Here is a 15,073-nt window from a genome sequence, read left to right on the forward strand (position 1 = left end):
TTCGTAACTTAGCCGGACTAAAGGCCTGGTTACGCTGGGCCTTGCTTGCCCATAACGTGAAGACTCTGAAAAGCTTTGCGAGGACTGGTAACTGGAAGAAAGGACCTTGAACTGTTCAGAGTTCAGACGGCTCAGCTAGAACATTCTGCAATGTACGAACAGGAGATGATGAAGACAATTTGATACAATTATGTGTAGTGTAGGCTAAATGTACTTTCCCAGGACTTGAACAATAGGGGCACTGACTAAAGACTTGTATGCAACAATTTTGTTACCATGAGAGCTGGATGATGTTCTCATCACAAGAAGGACCAATCAAATTTATGAGACATGATGCCTATGCAAAAATAGAGATTTGGTAAACAAAAACTATACGTTAGAGTCATAACTTTTGACAGATGGACCAATTAGCAATAAGTGGGATGGATTGAGAGACCCTAATAAAAAGTCATGACAAGGGGAGCGAAAGCAGGACTGCAAGGAGAAAGTTGATAACATCATAAGACACTGTCCAAAGTGCTGATAATTGGGCTTATACTCTGTGAGCCTGATACATAGCTGACCACTGATGACCTGGGGACAAAGACTGACTCGTTGCTGATCCATCCTGGATAGGTAGCTATGAAATATGACTGACAATTCTGTGCCTTTCTTTCTAGGTGCCAACTGCGCTGTCTCTGAATAGATTTTCTCTCTTTAGATGGACTTTTTCCAAATTAATGTTTTTATCTAAATTGTTTTTCGCATGAAGACCCACATGCTGATGCTAATCTTGGTTAGGTAGGCTGACAGGGGAGACGTTGACGGTGACATATGACTGACGAATTAAATTGCTGAATTGCTCCATTAATGCTGATAACAACTGACTTATGATTTACATTGTTGCTTATGCCTGGCTTTGGAGAATTCAATGTTTTCTTTGATGAATTAATGCAGATTGATTAATAAAAGCAAAATTAACGTTGAATTAGAATTGCCATCAATAGGGAATACAAATTATTAACCTTTCCATGAGTGATGGTTATTTCTGATTAATATGGTTTTCCTTTTTGGTTCCTTAAGTGTTTGATATTGATCTATTAGTGTTGATTATTGGTTAAGTAATCACTTCATGATAAGGATACTCCATGAGATTCAAAAGGTTCATCGACCTATATGCATCCCCTTGTAAGTTTACTTACTAAGGACCGGGCGCGCTAGCAAAGGGAGCCACAGGTGGCCACTTCGTGTGCCTTTGAACGATGACTGGTTTCCGCTGCAGAGGAGGAGTGCCCTGCGACACCAACCTTTTAAAGGAACAGAAAATAGGACCAAGGCTAGACATCTGTGCAAATGAGCCCCAAAGGCAGGAGACAATTACGATCGAGGGGCGACAGAAGAACTCATCTAACCCTGATACAGATACTGATTGAGCACTCTGTGCAGGAAGACTCGCATAAAACAAACCTGACGTGCATAGTTCCACAGGCTACCGCTCATTATGGAAAAGGCCCAATTATAAGTGGGAGGGTATCAACAGAAGACACCGACTCCTAAAAGCGGGACAACCCCCACTTCTAAAACTGGAGTAATACCTATAGTGAATGTAAAATGGTGTTCACAAAAGTACCAGACCCCTCGAACACCAGTAGACAGAGCTGAAGTTGAATGGCAGCATGCTGAGAGAGACGGCATATCACCAAGCAAAGGAAGCTTCTGGTCTGCCTAAGGAACAGGAACATACAAACCTGGAGCCTGTTCGGAAGAGGATACAGAACACTCCAGACACGCTAAACAGCAGTACGACAGAGCACAGTTTGCCTCAAAATAGAAGGGAGGGCAGAAGTTCTCTCAGGTAAGGCAATATCAGAGTTATGAGTCACAATTCCTTCCGAATGTGTGCAAAATCAGACGCACTCTGAAGACTAAACAAGCCCCTGCAGCTCTTTTGGGGAAAGATCCAGTGTAGTCCAACTCAGGAGCGCCAAGAGCATGGATGTCATTTAGGGGTCACCAGGGGTCGCAGCTATGATCCCCAGCTTGCCCTCTGAGACCCTTGCAGTGCCTCTGTGATCCCTGGCCTCAGAAGTGGCACAATCAGTGAAAGGAACACAGAGGGAGGTCGTCTTTAGGTACGTTGCTTGGGGCTCAACTTCCTTGTTTTCAATCTGTCTTTTTCATTACACTAAGGGGGTCGTTATGACCCCGGCGGTCGATGTAATAATGGCGGTAGTAACGCCAACAGGCTGGCGGTACATACCGCCACTATTATGACATTGGCAGTTTGGCCAAAGCTAAACCACCAAGTTAACACACCGACCGCCACGGCGGTAATGACCGCCGGGCTGGACCCTACAGTCTCCAGCCCGGTAGCCATCACTAGGCCGCCTTGGCATTTTGGCCATGCCCACCTCCATGGTTTCCGTGCTTTCTGTACCGCCATGAAAACCATGGTGGTAGGCACGATCAGTGCCAGGAATTCCTTCCCTGGCACTGATACTGGTCGCCTCCACCCCCTTCCCCACCCCAGAGTCTCCCCCCACCCCCTCCCCCTTCTGATCCCCTGACATATTCACACATACACACACATACATACACACCCATACACACACGCATTCCCACATTCACCCACGCATGCATACATTCATACACACTCGAAGCAACACTCACTAACATACATTCAGGCATGCAAGCAATCACACGACACAACATGCACGTACACACACACCTATTCATGCACACACGCATTACACATGCATACACACATTCAAACACAGTCACACACACCTCCAAACACGTACAAAATACTCCCCACCCCCCTCTCCTGTTGGAGAACCCAACTTACCTGCTTGCAGGGGGTCCTCCGGCAGGAGACGGGACGCAGCGCTGCTGCCAGCAGCAGTGTCCGCCAGCAAAACACCTCCAGGCCGTATCATGGCTCATGATACGGTCAGCGGCATGCTGCTGGTGGGCGCTGCTGCTGGCAGCAAAGCCACCTTACTGCCGTCCGCCGCCATGACCATAGCCGGAATTCTGCCAGAAGGCTGGAGGAATTCCAGCTACGGTCATAATTAGGTGGACGGTCCGTAACCATGGCAACATTATGTTGGTGGCCTTCGCCATGGTGGTAGACGGCATTTGCCGCCAATGTTATAATGAGGGCCGAAGAATGAATAATATATTACTCACTATTAGTGTAATAAAAATGGAGTACAGTTTGCTGGAATATGACCCTCCTTGGTGTGTTTGTGAAAGCACGTGTGTATGAGTGTTTGTGTAAGCATGTGGGTATGAGTGAATGAGTGTATGTGTAAGTATCTGTGTGTGAGTGAAAGTAAAGATGAAATGGCATGTGATGTCACTTCTACTACCCCTGGAATTTTTGGGAATTGACGTCTATGGTCAAGAGAGGATCATGGACCTCATGAACTCGATCCTTTCTCCCAGAATGGTTCCAGACGCATCTGTACACCACAATAAATCCAGCCCAGAAGGGGGAGTCTGAGAACCAGCAACATTAGCACCACTTTTTATGAGACAAAACTGATACTCCGTGCTCAGACAGAAAATGGACATACATGAAAACTGGATACATAAAAAGAGGACCTGCAAACATGGGGCAGGCAATCTCAGGCTGTCTCCAAACCAAGATGCCATACTACCTGCTGCCTCTAGCATTGCCCAGACTGTTTGTTTTTTCTCACTGGGCATTTAGGGCGGCACCCTATCTGATTAATAATCTGGTCATTCCCACAATTTAGCTTTCAAAAATGCCCTCTATTCTGCCTCCAAACGTTGCCAACTCAAGGTGTGAAACTTAAACAAATTTTGTGTTTCTCAACATAAATTCATTTGGGTAGCAGCAACACATGGCATGAAGAAAGAAGAGACTCACACAGTTTGAATCAGCTAAAAAACAATTGTATTTTTCTTGTGGGCTTAATTACATCATTATTAAAATCTCATCATCTATGCGAAAATGCCGGGTGGAAGAATAGGTAAACGTCTGTTTGAAGTTAATAACCCCTCATCAGCAAATGCAACCAGACAACCACCATGGGACTTTAGTTAATTACAGTTTATCTGTACACAACTAACACCCCAATACGTCTCACAGTAATATAAGGGTCCCCTTGAATCGTAATGTGAGCATGTTTAAATCATAAAAGGCTGGTACATTTGGTACTAAGGGCCTCATTACCAGTTTGGCGGTCTGTCAGTAAGAACGTAGTGGTGGCGGCCGCCATGTTGGTGGTCATCCGATCTGTGTATTAAGAGGCACACAGCTCAGACTGCCAAAAATATAGCCAATTTCCCAAAACCTCCAGGACACTGGCGTATGGAAAAAAGCGGTTCAACCACCAGCCCTACCAGCCCATCAAAAATCAACCGATCAAATTACGATCCACAAATCACAATAGCTGTTCTTCCATGGCAGAAAACCATTGGCGGTGCGAACCACGGCGGTCTGAACTCACATCAGTCAGAACACTACAGCACATTGGATAGTTCATATACCCCACACCTGACACACATTCACACACCCGACACACCTACACACTGCACTATAAAACACACCCTTACACAACCTACAATACTTTGCAACCAGAACGCCACTCACAGCCAGACACTAGCAAAGAAATGTAGAACTAGCTAAACAAACAATAGGCATCCCTACACATTACACTCAGCACACATCCCACGCTTGCACAACATACAAAACCCAGTATTTGCAAACCCACACAATACACAACCGTCACTCACTCCCATCACAGCACCAACACCTCATCACAAACATTTATCATCCTTTTTTCACTACCTCACCGTCTGTACCACTACTACCATATCCCTACAAAAACATCCAAGTTTTACTGATGATGAGTTGAGGGTCATGGTGGACGAAATTGTCAGGGTAGAACCAAACCTATTCGGACCACAGGTCTAGCAAACCTCAATAGCCGGGAAAATTGAGTTTTGGCAAAGGATAGTCGACAGGGTGAATGCAGTAGGTAGTTACCCAAGAACAAGGAAGGACCTCAGGAACAGGTGGAATGACGTCCAGGGGAAGTTATGTTCCATGAAATCCAGGCACCAGCTAGCGGTCCTCAAGACTGGTGGTGGACCCCCACCTCCTCCCCCACAGTTCACATCATGGGAGGAGAAGGTCTTGGACATCCTGCATCCTGAGGGCCTTACAGGAATACCTGGGGAGTGGAGTTGGTTAAGTAACAATAACCTTCATGTCACCAGTTTTGTCTTGCATGCTCACACATCACCTTTCCCCACCCCAATGACTAAAACATCCACCACCCCTCTGTCCAAATCTCCAAATACCCCTCATTGCCAGGCCACATGTCAAGTAAACACCATGTGCCACAGTGTTTGGGAAGGACATGTGAAGTCCTGGGAACTGACAGCACTACAGTTCCTAGAAGGCAGTGTTCCACCATTACCAAAACCAGAACAGTGCACTAAATTGGAAATGTCTTGAATGTGAAACTAACAATCAAAGTAATCCATCCTAAATGGCCCACCATTTAACTGTTCATGACAATGACAGCTATGCAATGACCCACTACCAGTACCATTACTAGCAAATCACAGTTACTGCTGTGTCCCATGCAAAAGTGGACTCTGAGAAAACCTCCCTAATAATGTCATGTACTCACCTGGGGAGTCACCTAAATGGCAAACTGGATGCACTTGAAGTACATCCAGACAAAGGCCCAGGTCAAACTGTAACACCTATGGTGTGTGCCAGCTCTTACACCATTGTGAATTGTTCAGCTTCTAATTGACTCAATGAAGCCATACACCTTAATAAGAGAGAAATGTAGATTGTCGTGTCTTTACTCAGACAAGATATGAGGGTATTAGCAGCCACCTAAACACCAACATAGTCGAAGAGCTTGGAGCATGCTATATGCAATTGCAATTCTCTGTGACCCAGATTACACTAACCCAAATTAAGTAGCAGCTGTCATTGTCATTTCAGGGAAACTTGTAAAGGCAGTGTGTGCATCTCACATACTATGTTTAGTTGTCTAACTTATACATCACTTGTTTCATCTTACAACTGTGCGCTACACTTCTCCTACAGGTAACCTTGCCATCCCCAACATGGAGAGAACACCAGACACTGACACTACCCCTCTGGATGAAGGCCCCAGTGAGGAATATACCCATGGATGTCTGGACACTGAGGACAAAGCTGGCCCTTCAGGGACACATGGTCAGCCAACAACTGTCAGCCTCACCCTGCCCACAACAACTCCTCCCAGCCCTGTTGCAACTACATCACAGGCAACCACATCTCCCCCAACCTGTGTCCCACGGATAGTGTCTTCCATCGTGTGCCACCCAGTACGGGTACCTGAGTCACCCCTGACAATGATGGTCCTGCCACCAGTGGGAGTGGGAACACTGTCCCAGGGTCACAGGTGCATGGGGGTAGGGTGCATGGGAGGAATGGTGTGGGCCAGAGGATGGGGGCTCCAAAGGACATAACTGACCAGGAGACCATATTCCAAGTCTTGCGAGCCTACCAAAATTCCCAAAACATGATGGGCCCGGTACTGACCATGATGGGTGAGATCAGACAGCTGCAGAGGGACAACCATCAGGAAGCAACACAGCAGTGGCAGGCCCAAAATGCCACCCTGGCTTCCGCTGCTGGGGTGCAGAGGAACATTATCCTGCGTAGGTCTGGCATCCAACATCAAGCCTCTTCTAATAGCAATAAGACATCAGGCCCCTCAACATTTGTGGGTGGCTGCTAGTGGAATTGAGGCCCTGCCAGGGTTGGGAATGCCTCAGACACCCCACCTTCTGTAGCAGAAGAACTCCTTCTTAAACTTGGACGTCCACCCAGACACCCAGGAGGAGCAGATGTGAAGACTAAACCCATTGCCAGGAAGTGAACCACTAATGATTGGCTCCCCTTGTGTGTCACTGATACGCCTTGTTGACTGTTCTGATACCTAATTCCATTTTCCTATGGTGCAAGGACACTGGACTTGTGTTTCCAAATGGTGTAGCAGCTACCCTGATGATTTCATCTACCATGACTGTACCATCCATTGTTAACGTTTTTGCATTTCTGTTTCAAATCACTCATTTTGCTGTGCACTCCCCAATAAATACTACTTAACCACAGATCCTCTTTAAGTGTGATGTATCAACCATATACAACTGTCATGTATGACAAGTACTGTTAAATATTCCTCTCTAATTTTATACCTTTGTTATGGTCATCACACACTACTGGACAACCAGGAAACAAATTGCATTGGGACTGTAACATAGACATGACACAAGCCACCTGTTTTGTACATCTCCACATATCCCTTTGGAGAATTGCAATCAGCACATTGTGAAGTCATTCTATGGACTTCAGTGTTTCAGCTTCGGTGTCATTCACTACCAACCCACAGAATACAGAAGTTAGGGACATGTTACTCTATCACCTTCCTAGGAGGCAGGCAGATTGGTTTAATGTATCATCAGTTAATGCCTTATCACATACCCATACCTTATCCTTTCCAAATAACCACACCCCACGAAACAGACAGGACAGTACTGAACTCCCTCATCATAGAAACATCCACTTACCATGCTCAGGTATCTGTAGGCTTGCCACTCGCCTATGTCAGTCTTCAGACACATGCACATTTGTCTGCAATGAGGAAACACACTGACAGCTATGCACAAGTTAGGTCACATACAACAGAAACCATAGTGATGGTAGAGGGTCTGGATGACATATTATAACATGTGTGAGACACTAATGGACACCTATGGTACCATTTGAGCCACCTCCAATACTAAACAGGTATTTTTTGTATGGAAAAGGACACTTCCAAACCACTGTCCTGACAGTATGGGCATAGAACTCACACACCACAAATCTAATGCGAAACAGTAGCTGGTTCAATCCATGTCCACTTCTCATGTCAGTCTGCTGATCCCATCTGCCTGTGACACTGTCTGAGATTGACAAATAAGGAAGAGCCAAACAGCCAATCTGCAAATCTGTGATTGACAAAGGTAAGGTATAGACCAGAGTGGAACACATACATCACATTGTCTATTCATAACTACATATGTGACTTTGATTGTGCAGTTACTAAATAATAGACAATATACATAACAGCTCTATACACAACTCCAGGTAACATTCTGCATGAATATCTGAGTCATGGGCTTTCGAGCCACTTAAGGCCACACTGATGATGGTAAAAGAAACTTTACATGGCATGCATGACCTCAACATTACCCCACAGAATCTCTATTGTAACATAACATCACATACCTTGAGTCAGTTGAATTACTGATTGATGACATCTGCCCGGATGTCTCCAGCTTCATCCTCTTCATGCCCATTTTCACTTGGCAAATCTGTATTTCCACCCACAGGATCTGCTGGCTCCCCCTCATCTGGTATGAATGATATCTGACGTCTCAGGGCAAGGTTGTGGAGCATGCAGCAGGCAACAATTATTTGCCATACCTTCTTAGGTGAGTAAAGAAGGGCTCCTCCAGATTTGTCTGTGCTGCAAAATCTGGCCTTCAGGAGCCCAAACGTATGCCCCACAACACGCCTTGTCCTTCCATGGGCCTCACTGAAGCGGACTTCCCCTGGCGCGTTTGGGTACCTCACTGGTGTCAATAACCAAGGACAGTTTGGGTAGCCAGAGTCCCCTGTAAGGTATAGTAACACCAATCCAAAGGTTAATCTTGGACATCCACATATATGGTAGCTGGAGAAAGGTACAGACACACATGACATATGTTTTGTACCAACAAGCCAGGCCCTCTCTGTGTATAGTAGTGTCATCATCAGTGGGATATTGCTGTTCCACAAGATGAAGGAATCATGGAGTGATCCTGGATACCTTGCACACAGCAGTGAAATGTATAGGTCAGCCAAACAGACCACTTGGACGTTTATGAAGTGGCAGATTTTCCTATTCCTATATACCTGTTCATTACCACTTGGGGGAACCAAGGCTACATGGGTGCCATCTATGGCTCCAACCACATGTGGAATGTGTCCCAAAGCATAGAAATCTGCCTTCATATGGGCCAAATCCTCATGTTGGGGAAATCTGATGTAGCTGTCCAGGTGTTTTAACAATGCAGACTGTACAGCCTTCAAAACTAGACTGAACATGGGCTGATACATCCCTGCAGTCAGTGCCTACATATTCTGAAAGGACCCTGTGGCCAGAAAGTGCAGCATTGACATGACTTGAACGATGGGAGGTATGCTATTGGGATTGCAAATGGCAGACATCAGATCTGGCTCAAACTGACGACAAAGGTCCATAATTGTATGCCTATCCAGGTGATATATCTGGATTACATGTCGCTCCTCCATGGTCTGCAGGTCTGCTAGTAGACGGTACACTGGAAGTTGTCTTGCTCTCCTCAGCCTAGGGTAACTACATTGAGACAACACCAGAATGTATGTGAATGACTCAAACTATACATCATGAGTATGATCACAACAACGTCACACATGTATCTAAATCATGTCACATGAAACTTTGAATATGTGGAATTCAGCACATAGCAAACCAAAAAATGAAAGTATACCAAATCTTCTCTCCTGACACTGCTGCCAGAAAAACCTCCACAACCTGAGCTGCTGTGTACTGCCTCTGGGAGCAATCATGACACGTCCTGTAGGTGATAGGGCCCCTGCTTCTCTCCCGAAGAGCTGGACAAGCTTGTGGAGGAGGTCTTACTACTGTTTGGGCAGCTATATGGTGCACCGGAGGAGCAGGTAAGTCCAATGCAATACCAATTGGTGAAAGGTAGAGTGTGTGATGATGTCGATAAATTGTGCAGGAATGAAGGATTGAGCTATCATGTGTGGGTAGATGGTTATGTGCACATGTCCATTTAAAGACTGCTACCCCTGATACGTAGTAGGTAGTATGTGATGTATGTACCCTGATCCACATATGTATATTACAGCATTAACATCAATGTTGTTGTGACAAATAGTTGTAGAGATGTACCAATTTTAGGACTTGTGGTCTGGTCATATGTTTCTAGCAAAAAGTTGGTATTGGTTATGCATGTTGCATGCCTGACTCCACTTCACCCATGGCCTGACTGCAGAGGGTGACTTGAAACAGAGTTTGAAGTGTGAGGAAAGGTATGTTTGGCTACTTGCACTAACTTGATTGTTCACCATACTTGTATTGGGGTGGAGGATGTGTACATGACTTTCTCCTCTCGTCTGTGTCATCCATGCAGTTCAAAGCTCATCAGAAAAAGGGGATCCGGCGTGCCATTGCAAAGAAAGTGCAGAACCTGAGGGTCCACAGCCGGTGGAGCACCCACTATAGAAAGCGGTGGGAGGACCTGAGACCCTGGGCCTGTAAGGCCGCTGAGGCCCAGCTGGGATGTACTCCCAAGGAGGAAGGGGTGCCCATCAGATCTTGACCCCCCACATGGCCTGCATATTGGTGGGGCCGACCCTGAGTTGGATGGGTGTTTGAGGGCAGCACAGCAGCCACAAGGGGGTGAGTACTGACTATACTCATTTACATTCCTCTGCAAGGTCAGTGTATGATGTGAAAGACCCTAAGCTGTGACAATTTGGTAAGTGCAAAATGTTAAATGTCTCCTAGTAACACCTAGATGTACACTCCTCAACACTGGTATATCGGTGTGTCCATTGTATTGTGTATAGGCACATATTACTCACCTATCTCATCCCTTCTATACATTAGCATATGATGACGCACATGTGACTGTGTCATATGTGTACCACTATACTGCTCTTAACACTGTGCTGGTTGTTCCTTGCCACCTACAAATCCATACTCCCAATGTCCTGATGGTAAGTTGTCTTGGCCTCTCCCTATTCAAATGCCCCTTGATCCATCTCTCTATGCAACATAGAGTCAGACAAGTTGAGAACATGCCCACTATTCCTGAGGTTTCCAATAAGTGTCAACTTATTGTGAGGCAGTGATCTCAATCTGACATTGCACATGCCACACTTACTACACTTACTCAGACCTGTTAGAAGGTGTCTCCATTGGTAAGTGAGGACTAAACATTGGCACCTGTGATGTCTCATCAGAATGGACATCCTCCATGTACTTAGCCATGGTAGTATCACTGGACTCCTAGTGCTACCAATATCATTGATAAGAGAGTTCAGAATATTGGTACCATGTACATGTTCCCTGGATGGTAAGTGACTACACAGCAATTTTCTATTCAATTGTGTTATTGGCATGCTAAATAGGCCACTACATCTTAGTAACAGGTACAATCTACTCTGTTTTTTGCCAACATCATGTGTACATTGTTAGGTTCTGCCATAATTCAAATTTGTGATGCAACTTAAACATACTTACTTTTGCTATTGTGGGTATGTTTTAATGGCTTTTGGTATGGAATCCTATTATTTCTACTGCCTTAATTGTGTTACAGGTGTGGTAGTTCACCTTCACATGATGTTGGAATGGTATGTGTAGTCAGTTATTTAGCTTGCCTCAAGGTGTATGCCTCTATTGTGTTAATGTCAGAAGTGTGTTGTGGCATTGTGATGTTCATATACAGATGTACGATTGCTAATGTCTAAACTGTGAATAGTGATATTGCCACTTGTATGATGGGCTCTTGATGTTGCCAATCATCATGATTAGTTGTACTGTATGTGGTCTTCACGCACACAACAGGTGTACATTGTATTTAAGTTGTTGGTATAGTACCTGGGGTTGTCTGTGGGTAAATCATGTGGGCTAATTTGGCCACATAAGTGTGCATGACTATGTTTACAGGTGGAGATTGACTGAGATGAGTAGCTCAACAAAGTATGTATCATCATTTCCTACATGACTATTGGGACATGTGTTGTTGACATGTGTTTAGCCTCTATCATACTCCAGTTTATGAAAAGGCAAATATAGTTGTTGCAAGTTTGCAAATTTCAATTCTGGAGGTTGTGAACTCTGTGACATGAAATGGTTTTGGCTTGTATGCAACATGCTGTCTTGTGTTTGGCAAATGATGAGGTTCCTTTCCTGGTACATGAAATCAGCTAATAATTTAGGTATGTGTGGATTTTGTGTATGTGATATGTTGAAATGAATGTTACCATTATTTCCCATTGCTTGGTTGTTGGTGTACTGTGGAGAGGGGCTCAGAATCATGTTGGCAAGTCAGGTTGTCATGAAATGGTTATTGTGATAGGTCTACTGATATGCTGGTATAGTAGGTGTGTGATAGGCAGCTTAGCTGGTGTGTTCCCTTGTTGTAATGTAGGGGTGTAGATGGTGCCTAGTTGTGACATGATGTTGGCACTAACTGGGTTCTACCTGGAGGTGTAGTACAAGTGGTTTTAGTGTGATTGATGTATACAGTGTGATGTTAGTGTTTGAAAAGAATATGATGACCCTACCTCTCTTTCTGTTTCTAGCATCAGCATCGGCAGGTGAAGGAAATGGGACACAGCCGAGTGGGGAAGCTAATGCCTACGGAACGTCAAGTCATGATACCACCAACACTGAGGGACCCAGTGGCCTGGAGGGCGAGGGGAGTGCCACTGTGGAGACAGGATCCAGCTCATCATGTTCGGAATCCTCCTCCAGTGGACACTCCCTGGTAGTGGTGGACCCATCTTGGACCACCACAGCACCATCTCTGTCCACCACCCCCTTTCTACCACTGCCCTTCCTGTAGCTCCCCACCCAGTTGGCTATGCCTGCTCACCCAAGAGAGTGGGCGTCTCCTTTGTCGCTGGGCCCTCTACCCCAGCACCTGTTAGCCCTGCTGCCGTCAGTGAGGAGGCTATTGACCACTTGAGGTCCATCTCTATTGGTCATTTGACCATCGTGAATGCCATCCAGGGACTGGCAACTCAAATCCAACAGGTTACTGTGTTCCTGGAGGGCATTCATGGTGCACTGGCTGGCCTACAGAGATCATTTCAGGTTCTTGCCTCCATACTGACAGAAGCCAGTCACACGTTATCCACTGTCCCCCCTCCACCTTCCTCTTCCCAATCCCAGACCTCTCTTCCTAGACCCAGCCAAAGCACGCAGACAGACAGGCATGCATCCACCTCAACATCCAAGGTAGCTCAGACAAACATAAACACCACAAGACACACCACCGGCATGCACACAAGCAACATTCAGATGCAAACACTGCAACAGTCACAACCTGCTCTGACACCCCCAGCATAACAGACATCACACCTGACAGACCTGCAGACACCACACCAACATTCACAGATCCAGCCACTACACCTATCCTACCAACAGACAGCACCATAGCAGACCCTCAGAAATCCACCCCAGCCAACACACCCACAGACACCACAACCACTGACACTCCTCCATGCAGCACATCCAACATATCTGCAGTCACCAACCCAACAGACAGTCACAAACCCACCATGGCATCCCCCATCACCTCCACCCCCTTCATCCCAAGACACATAAAAGCCCTCATTCACCCACCCAACAGACACCTAGCACTCACAAGCACAACTCGCTCAAACATGCACCCAAGACATCCACAACAACACCTCTTACAACCACTCCATCTCCCTCCACTCCCAAACCCTTTTGCCATGACCGTCCCTGGGTGTGTAAGAAATCTTTCCTTTCAGAGTCTGCCCTTTTCCCTACTCCTCTATCCCCGTGATATCCCTAAACTTGTGGTTTCCCTCCCCAAGTCTATCCCTTCCACCTCCAAGGCCTCCAATGCCTCTCTCACTGCCAAGAAGTCTACCCCTCCCAAAAAAAGCCAACCCTCCCCTAAGCCTAAACCTCAACTCCCCCTCCCAAGCCACATCCCAAAGGCCCACCTCCAAAACCTAAGCCCAAACCCCCCCAGTCACCCCTCCCAGATAACCCCTGAGGTGCCTCCCTGCCCCCTTGATGGCCCTACCTGTGGTGGTTACATGGCAGTCAGGAGTCAAGTTCGGGGCATACATAGAGACCTTTGAATATAGACTGGCCTATGGCCTCTGAGTTTACAATTTCTGGTATTTTTAATATATTTATGACCAACCTGTTGTTAGTTTTGAGGTAACATTGTTGTCCTCCATTTCTTTTCCTAATGTAGAGTTGTTCCTGGCTGACATTGGTTGTGTGTCAGTATTTGTGTGTATGGTGCTTGTGCTACCTGTATTGTTTGGACAGTATGTGAGGTTGTGTGCAGCGCTTTTGCCCCACAGTGATAGGATGTGTGTTGTGTGATGGGCATGTGTCTGTTCAAGACATTCTATTGTGGTGTTTGTGTTGACATGTGTTTGTTGCTGTGTTGTATGGCTGGGTGTGTTTTGACAGTGTGTGTGTGCATGTTTAGTGCATGGTATGATAGATATGATGTGATGTGTGTGATGTGTATGTTGATTGGTAAGTTGTATGGTTGTGTGATGATTTGTGTTTGTTGCCCGTTGGTTGTAGGTTGTGTTGTATATGTGATGCGTCCCTGGATATTGCCTATTGTGAGTGCTTGCCAACATATTGACGATGGTGTGGTTGTGGTGTTGTTGTGACATGTTGTGGGGTTGTGTGTTATTATGTGTGACTCCGTGTGTGCTGTGTTCCTGTGCTTAAGTGTGTGTACTGTGTATGTGTGGGTGTGGTTGTATGTGAGTGCACATGTCAGTGTGTAGCAGCGTGTGGTTGTCGCCCTTGCACCCCCTTCCCGATGGTATGTTGTGTGAGTGTACATACATTGACAATATACAACAGTAGCAGGTAAGTGTGTGTATACTTACGGTTGCTGTCATCGGTGACGGTGAAGATTCCCTAGTCTTTTTGCAAGTAGGAGCAGTGGGATGACCTGTAGTTTTGGTTCCTTGATGGCTCCAGGAAAGTATGGCTTTCTGAAGGTGAGTGTCTCCTTTTATGCAGTTAATTTCTGCCAGGGTTTCTGTGGTGGTGCAACCGCAGTGGAAACCTTGGCGGTGTGCTGCCTTGTAATCTGTCAGGCGGAAACAGAGTATCCACCGGCCTGCAGGTGCCTTCCGTTGTCTGTTGCGATCTGACTGCAGTGGCGGTGCCGGTGGCGCTTTGGCTGTGATGTGTTGGGAATACCACCATGGTCATAA

Source organism: Pleurodeles waltl, chromosome 10 (genome assembly GCF_031143425.1).
Source record: "Pleurodeles waltl isolate 20211129_DDA chromosome 10, aPleWal1.hap1.20221129, whole genome shotgun sequence".
Classification (NCBI taxonomy): domain Eukaryota; kingdom Metazoa; phylum Chordata; class Amphibia; order Caudata; family Salamandridae; genus Pleurodeles; species Pleurodeles waltl.